Source organism: Pan paniscus, chromosome 15, assembly GCF_029289425.2.
Source record: "Pan paniscus chromosome 15, NHGRI_mPanPan1-v2.0_pri, whole genome shotgun sequence".
Taxonomy (NCBI): Eukaryota; Metazoa; Chordata; class Mammalia; order Primates; family Hominidae; genus Pan; species Pan paniscus.
This window is the reverse complement of record NC_073264.2, coordinates 36,033,610-36,042,689: the sequence shown is the minus strand read 5'-3', so window position 1 is coordinate 36,042,689 and position 9,080 is coordinate 36,033,610.

Here is a 9,080-nt window from a genome sequence, read left to right as displayed (position 1 = left end):
GGCTGATGTGGGAGGATTACTTGAGCCCAGGAGAGCCAGGCTGCAGGGAGGTATAATCACAACACTGCATTCCAACCTGGGCAACATAGGAAGACCCTGCCTTTAAAAAAAAAAAAAAAAAAAAACACTGGCCGGGCATGGTGGCTCACGCCTGTAATCCCAGCACTTTGGGAGGCCGAGGTGGGCAGATCACAAGGTCAGGAGATCGAGACCACGGTGAAACCCTGTCTCTACTAAAAATACAAAAAAATTAGCCGGGCGTGGTGGCGGGCTCCTGTAGTCCCAGCTACTCGGGAGGCTAAGGCAGGGGAATGGCGTGAACCCGGGAGGCGGAGCTTGCAGTGAGCTGAGATCGCGACACTGCACTCCAGCCTGGGCGACAGAGCGAGACTCTGTCTCAAAACAAACAAACAAACAAACAAAAACCCATTTGAGAGGATAAAAATTTCAAGCACCTTGGAAAGGAGACAGCTTTGTAGGCCTCATCTACCTAGGAAATCTGTTCCATCCTTTCCAACTTAAAGTGATCCCAGGGACATCAGAAAAGTAGTGCGTCCTTCCCGCACCCACCTCACCCTTTTGTAGGCAGTTTGTGGAAGGAGAAACAATTTAAATGCCACTTAAGTCGACTCTGCTTCCATTCTTGATTGGTCTCTAACTAGCCGTGGGGCAAAATGATCTGTTAGGGAGGAAAACATTACAGCCTTTAATTAGAGTTTTGAAATTCAAGCCTAAGTAAGACATTGTGATAATTGAACAAGTAAGTGAAAGAAAAAATCACTTTAGGTAAAATGTCTAGATTTTTAAAATATTGTTTTACTAGAAAATATTAAAGCCTCCACAGCACTCTCCTCTTTTAAAAACCTTTCCAGGCCAGGCATGGCATGGTGGCTTACACCTGTAATCCCAGTACTCTGGGAGGCGAGGCAGGCAGATCACTGAGTCCAGGAGTTGGAGACCAGCCTGGGCAACATAGCGAAACCCTGTTTCTACTAAAAATACAAAAATTAGCTGGGCATGGTGGCGCTCGCCTGTAATTCCAGCTACTCGGGAGACTGAGGTGGGAGGATGGCGTGAACCCAGGAGGAAGAGGTTGCATGCAGTGAGCCAAGATCACACGACTGCACTCCAGCCTGGGTGACAGAGTGAGACCCTGTCAAATAAATAAAACATACATACATATATACCTTTCCAGAACGTCCTGTAACCCTTGGAACAAAACCCCAAAATCCTTAACAGTAAAGACTCCCACATTTTCTTGGCTCAAGGTGGCCTTAATGTCTCAGCAGTTTTTTTCAAGTTCCACTCAGGCCAAAAGAAATAACTAACATTTTGGTCTAATAAGTAGTTAGATCCAAACAATAAATATTCATGTCCTAACAACTTAGCATCTACTGGGCACTGCATAACTTTTCAAACCTTAGAACTGTATTGGGCACAGCCATCCACATCTCGTGCTCCACACCGATTTTCCCTTAGGTCTTGCTTTTTATCACAGCAAGGAGGGAGAAACACATCCAAAGGAACGTAGCTGGATTTAAAGTGGAAAATAGCTCGAGGTAGTAGTTCCTGTGATGTTCGACAGATGTCGCTGTGTTTCCCTCAAATTTTAAAAATATCCAAGGCATCCTGGTGAGTTTGCTGGTGCACCCCAGGGAGCCTCAAAACACAGTTCGGAACATGGTTTATAAGGCCTTGTATTAACTGGCCCCTGACCGTTTCTTCAGCCTTATCTGCCACTGTTCTCCCTGCTCACTACACTACAGTTCTACTGGCCTTTTATTTTCCCAAAAGAGCCAAGCTCCTTCTTAGTCTTTTTTTCATGCTTTGCCTTCATGTGGAGGACTTTTCAACTGGAGAAGCCTTCTTTATTTCTCCTAGTTTATATCAGGGACCTTTGTTATTCTCTCACTAGCCTACAGGCTCCACGAAGGCAGGGACCATGTCTGTTTTCTACATCATCTTATACCCAGTGTCTAGCACAGTTCTTGGCACATAGTAGAAACTCAAGTGGTTTAAAAACATATGTTTCTGGCCAGGCGCAGTGGCTCCTGCCTGTAATCCCAGCACTTTGGGAGGCCGAGGCGGGTGGATCACCTGAGGTCCGCAGTTCGAGACCAGCTTGGCCAACATAGTGAAACCCCGTCTCTACTAAAATTCCAAAATATCAGCTGGGAGTGGTGGTATGCACCTATAATCCCAGCTTCTTGGGAGGTTGTGCCAGGAGAATCGCTTGAACCCAGGAGACAGAGGTTGGAGTGAGCCAAGATCATGCCGCTGCACTCCAGCCTGAGCAACAGTGCTAGACTCCATCTCAAAAAAAAAAAACAAAATAAATTAATTAATTAAAATATGTTTCTATTGACATTCATTAATAAGTTAATCTTCAGATGCACAAGTAATCCAGTTGTGAAATACAAGAGAAATTCCTTTCTTGTTAGCACTTCAGTTCATCAGTAAGCAATTATAAATCTAAAAATTGATGACATCTTAGAATGTGATTGCTAGCATACTTATAATGACATTTTAAAAAACAAATTAGAGGGCAGGCACAGTGACTCATGCTTGTAATCCCAACACTAAAGGGGGCCGAGGTGCGTGGATCACTTGAGGCCAGGAGTTCGAGACCAGCCTGGCCAACATGGTGAAACCCCATCTCAACTAAAAATACTAAAAATATAAAAATTAGCTGGATGCGGTGGCACGTGCCTGTAGTCCCAGCTACTCGGGACGCTGACGCAGGAGAATCACTTGAACCCAGGTGGTAGAGGTTGCAGTGAGCCGAGATCCCACCACTGCACTCCACCCTGGGCAACAGAGTGAGACTCCTTCTTTAAAAAAAAAAAAAAAAAAAAAAAAAAAAAAATTAGATAAAAAATAGTCTTTTCAATAAATGGTGCTAGAACAACTGGACCATATGCAAAAGAATGAAGTTGGCCCACTACCTGACCATATTAAAAAATTAATGCAAAATAGACTATAGACTTAAAACTATAAAACTTAATATGTGAGTAAATTTTTATAACCTTAGATTAGGCAATGATTTCTTTGATGTAACACCAAAAGCACAAGCAACAGAAGAAAAATTAGATAAACTCCATCAAAATTTAAAACTTTTTAGTTTCAAAAGACACCATTAAGAAAGTGAAAAGACAGCCCACAAAATGGAAAAATTTTTTGCAAATTATATATCCAGTAAGGGACTTGTATCCAGTATATATGATGAACTCTTACAAATGAATAAAAAGACAAATAACTCAATTTAGAAATGGAGCAAAGAGGAATTTCTCCAAAGAAGATACAAGAAGCACATGAAAAGATGCTCAGCATCATTAGACATCAGGGAAATGCAAATCAAAACCACCATGAGATACCACTTCACAGCCATTAGGATGGCTAAAATAAAAAAGACAGACAATAACAAGTGTTGTCAAGGATGTGGAGAAATTGAAATCCTCATACATTGGGATTATAAAACGTATGAATGGGATTATAAAATGTATGAATGGGATTATAAAATGGGGCAGCCACTTTGGAAAACAGTTTGAGACCTCTCCAAAATGTTAAACATAAAGTTACCATATGACCCAGCAGGTATATACCCAAAAGAAATGAAAATAGATGTTCACACAAAAATTTGTACATGAATGTTCATGGCAGCATTATTCATAATAGCCAAAAAGTACAAAAAACTGAAATGCCCATCAACTGATGAACAGATAAAGGAAGTGCGGTATTTCTAGGCAACAGAATGTGATTTGATTATAAAAATGAAGTAGTGATACATACTACAAACTGGACAAACCTTGAAAACATTAGGCTAAGTCAGAGAAGCCACTCACAAAGACCACATATTACAAAATTCCACTCATATAAAATGTCCAGAACAGGGAAATCTGCAAAGATAGTAGACTAATGGTTGCCAGAAGCTCAGAAGAAGACAGAATGTAAAGTGACTGCTAATAGGTATGGGGTTTTCTTTTTGGGGGTGATAAAAAGGTTCAAAATTAGATAGTTGTGATGGTTGCACAACTAAATATACTAAAAAACATGGAATGGTACACTTAAAAGGGCAAATTTCTTGGTCTGTGAATATCTCAATATACCTATTATTTTAAAAACATTTGAAAAATTGTGTCTCCTTCATCATCTGCAGAATAAAGTTCTGACTGTGAGATTGTCTATAAGGCTCATAAGATCTGATGCTTCCTACCACTCCGTTATTCCCTCCAAACCCAGAGGCTCCAACAAACTACTTGGGGTTTCTTCTGCTTCACTCATGCACTGTAGCTTTGTACATCACTCGTGCACTGTAGCTTTGTACATTTGGTTCTCTTTGCTTTGAGTACCCTTCCTTCATCTGCCTAGTAAATGCCCACTTGTCCCTTAAGACCCAACTCACTCCATACTGTACTGGTGGCCCTCTTTGGTGCTCACAAGACATCCTGTGTATATGCCATTGTAGCATGCATGGGATTGTTTCATAAAGGTCAGCTTCCTTGCTGTGCTCCCACAGGACTGACTTTCTGCAAGGCAGGGACTATGTTATGTTTATCTTTGCATTCCTAACACCCAGCAGAGGTGCTCAATAAATGAAATAAAGGAATTAATGGATGGAATGAATAAACTCTCCATGCATGTATTCATTTTATGATCTCTCTCCAACTCTTATTCATGTCTCTTAACATATAGTTTTTATATGTTACATTTTTCATGTCTGTATGATTAGCCTATGGTTTTAAAATCTACAGCTTTTGGCTAGGTGTGGTGGCTCATGCCTGTAATCCAAGTACTTGGGGAGGCTGAGGCAGGAGGATCCGTTGAGCCCAGGAGTTCAAGACCAGCCTAGGCAACATAGGGAGACTCCATCTCTACAAAAAATATGAAAATTAGCTGGGCGTAGTAGCACATGCCTGTAGTCCCAGCTACTCAGGAGACTGAGGTGGGAGCATCACCTAAGCCCAGGGAAGTCAAGCCTGCAGTGAGCCGTGATCGCGCCACTGCACTCCAGCCTGGGTGATGGTGAGACCCTGTCTCAAATAAATAAATAAGTAAATTTAAAAAATAAAAACAAAAATAAAATCTACTGTGTTTTGTTTTGTTTTGTTTTGTTTTTTTAAGAAAGTCTCACTCTGTCGCCCAGGCAGGAGTGCAGTGGCTCAGTCTCAGCTCACTGTAGCCTCCACCTCCTGGGTTCAAGCCATCCTCCTGCCTCAGCCCTCCCAAGTAGCTGGAACTATAGGCATGTGCCACTACACCCGCCTGATTTTTTTTATTTTTTGTAGAGATGGGGTCTCACCGTGTTGCCCAGGCTGGTCTTGAACTCCTGAGCTCAAGCAATCCACCCACCTTGGTCTCCCAAAGTGCTAGGATAACAGGCATGAGCCATCACGCCCGGCCAAAATCTACTGCTTTTGTAATAAAGTAAGTTAAACAAAGGAGTGTTTAATAAATTACTAGCAAGTTTCTTTTCTCAGATGACGTTTTATATGGTTTGTATAATTTAGGTAACCAGTTGCTATTTACTATCACAATTCAATTACTATCAATGCATTATTAATTAACATTGTGATTGAGGTTTTACAAATAACTGGTGGGTGAATCTGATAAATTGTGTCTGAGTTAATAAGTTGAAGCTGGTATGTTTTACACCATTGAAGTTGGTAATTATAGTTTGAGACCATTTTGAACTACATTTCACTAATTATTGCATTTCAATACTGCTACCTCTTCATTACCACTTCATGTGACACAGATTACTGATAAATTCCTTTATTGTGAGGTCATTCTCCTAAATTAGAAAGAACCAGAGATGGGACATGTAAGACCCAAAGTGAGTTTGTGGATCAGAGAGTGAGTCACAGAGATCAGACTCCAAAAAAACACCTCTTACTGTGTTTATTTTCTAGTTCTAAATTCAAACTTGGATTTAGAAAAATATACGATTTGACTCCTCATCACTCTTTTTTTTTTTTTTTTTCTTTTTTGAGATGGGTCTCACTCGTCGCCCAGGCTGGAGTGCAGTGGTGCAATCTCGGCTCACTGCAAGCTCCACCTCCCGGGTTCACGCCATTCTCCTGCCTCAGCCTCCTGAGTAGCTGGGACTACAGGTGCCCGCCACCACGCCCGGCTAATTTTTTGTATTTTTCGTAGAGACGGGGTTTCACCGTGTTAGCCAGGATGGTCTCGATCTCCTGACCTCATGATCCGCCCGCCTTAGCCTCCCAAAGTGCTGGGATTACAGGCGTGAGCCACCGCGCCCGGCCCCCCATCAGTCTTTTAGCTCAGGCATGGGTTAGGAAGGATACGTCAGAGTTAGGAAGGCATGTCGGTAGAAAGGTACATTTTGAAGTGGTAGTGTCTTTATGCTTACATTTGTCTTTGTCAGGAAGTGGCTGTGGGAGCTGAGAATGTGATGTCTCTTGACAGGGAGTAGGGCTTACACAGAATTTGTCTGCATAATCTTCCAGATTCACTGTTTTAGATAGTTCTTTCAAACTTTTACATGCCACAGAACCTCCATCCACATTGTTTCTCAGGTGTGGTGGCTCACGCCTGTAATTCCAGCACTTTAGGAGGCCAAGGCGGGAGGACTGCTTGAGCCCAGAAGTTGAGACCAGCCTGGGCAACATAGTAAGACCCCCATCTCTGTGAGTAAGTAAATATATACATAATAAAAATAGATTGTTTCTTGGGGGAATAGATTATATATATTAAGGGATGATCACCTTTCCAATTTTTTAAAGAATCTTGAGTAAACAAACTTTAGCTGAGTCTTCAGAATCAATGAGGATTGGGACGGCTTCACAACTATTGCCTATGAGTTGATAAAATCAGTGCCTTCATCTTCACTCTGCTGGTGGTAATAATAGCTCCAGGGTTCCTATTTCTGTGCTGGACAAGGGCTTTACATACATTATCTCTCTTGATCCTCCCCATAATCCTGAGAGGGAAGAGGTCATATAATCCCTATTTTACACATGATTTGGAAACTGAGCCTTATGGCAGCTAAATCAATGGCCTGAAATTGCACCGCTACTAGTGTCTGAGCTGAGATTACATTCAGAGGTTACTCTCACTAAGTTCCTAATAGTTGTTACTGCCATCTATGTGTGGTCCAGTAAATGGATAATTATAGCTTAGATGTTTACAGCACAAAAGTATCTAGTACCACATTGTTCGGGGTCCCTCTGTCACACCTATTAATTGTTTGCTTGAGCTTGAAATTGCTCAGAACAGTTGTATGGTAGGCAGAATAATGCAACCCCTCCTCACCAAGATGTTCCTGTCCTAACCTCCAAAGTCTTTGAATGTTAACTTATATGACAAAACGGACTTTGCAGATGTGATTAAGTTAAGGATGTTGAGAGGGGGAATTATCCTAAACTACCAAGTGGGGTCCAAAGTAACCATAATGGTCCTTATAAGTGGAAGACGGAGGCAGGAGAGAGAGAGTCAGAGGAAATGTGATGACTGAGGCAGAGGTCAGAGTGATGCGACTGCTGCCTAGGGCCACAGGCCAAAGATGATGGGCAGGTCGAGTGTGGTGGCTCGCACCTGTAATCTCAGGACTTTGGGAGGCCAAGGTGGGCGGATCACAAGGTCAGGAGATCAAGACCATCCTGGCTAACACGGTGAAACCCCATCTCTACTAAAAATACAAAAAATTAGCCGGGCATGGTGGCGGGTGCCTGCAGTCCCAGCTACTCAGGAGGCTAAGGCAGGAGAATGGTGTGAACCCAGGAGGCGGAGTTTGCAGTGAGCCGAGATAGCATCACTGCACTCCAGCCTGGGTGACAGAGTGAGACTCCATCTCAAAAAAAAAAAAAAAAAAAACATGATGGGCAGCCTCTAGACGTTGGAAAAGGCAAAGGAGTCTCCCACTACAGTCTCTTGACTTTAGCCCCATCAGGCTTATTTCTGCCAGTTGTGGTGGTTCATGCCTGTAATCCCAACTACTCAGGAGGTTGAGGCGGGAGGCTCACTTGAGGCCAGGAGTATGAGGCTGCAGTGAGCTATGATCACATCCTGCACTCCAGCAACCTGGGTGGGCAACAGAACCAGAGACTATCTCTTAAAAATATATATAGAGAGAGAGAGACTTGTTTCTCTGACTCTGTAAGACCATAAATAATAAATTTGTGCTGTTTTAAACAAGTAATTTTATGGTAATTTGTTATAGCAACAGTCGAACACTAATACATGTGGTATCTGACACTCAGATCCCCCTCCACTACACAGTGACCAAAATTCATGCAGCAATGATTGGCAATGCTGCCCCTTTACCAAGTGGTGGTAAGTTCTGGTCATAACTCACAGAGGTGAAGGCAGGAAGCTGCTACTGGCCCTGACATTCTCAGCGCCATCCTCACAAGGGCATGTAGAAAGGCTTCACAATTTTCAGAAGCTTCCTTTTCATTCTCTTTACAGCACTAAAGCATCTTAAATGTATTATTTCAGCACCTATTAAGCACCTATTATCTGTCAGGTTCCAGAAATTCAAAGATAACTAGGACTCAGATCCTTAAGGAGCTTACAGCACAGTAGGGTGGCAGAAGACATAAACAAGTTATTATAATGTAACAAAATATATGCAAGACAAAAATAACTTCAGGAAAAGAATCTTAGAACATGTGAATTACCATCTCTGTTTGGGGAGGGTAAGAGAGAATGGGAGGCTTGGAAAGGGGTTGGAGTCCAAGCTAGGGGGTGACTAGCATCTTTGGAATCCCCAGCTTTGGTGGGTAAGGTTCTGACACCCACTTTAGGTCCCAGTGTCATCAGACCTGGTCTCTGCTGGGGCTGCTGCAAATCTCTGAGGTTGGGAAGGGAAGGTAACCGCAAGATGAAGCGAACAGGAATTTGCTAATACCTACACATAGCAGATGATCAGAGCTCTAGAGAGACATTCTCCATGACTTCTTGGAAGTTCAACAGATAAAGTGAAAGGTTCCATAAATTGTAATGTACCAGCTAGATATAAAGTATTATCCACTTGCTTGGGATTCATGCTTAGACATTGGGAAATCCCTTCTCAATTTTTGTCTCTAAACGAAGTCTATCTTCCAGTTAAGAAAACA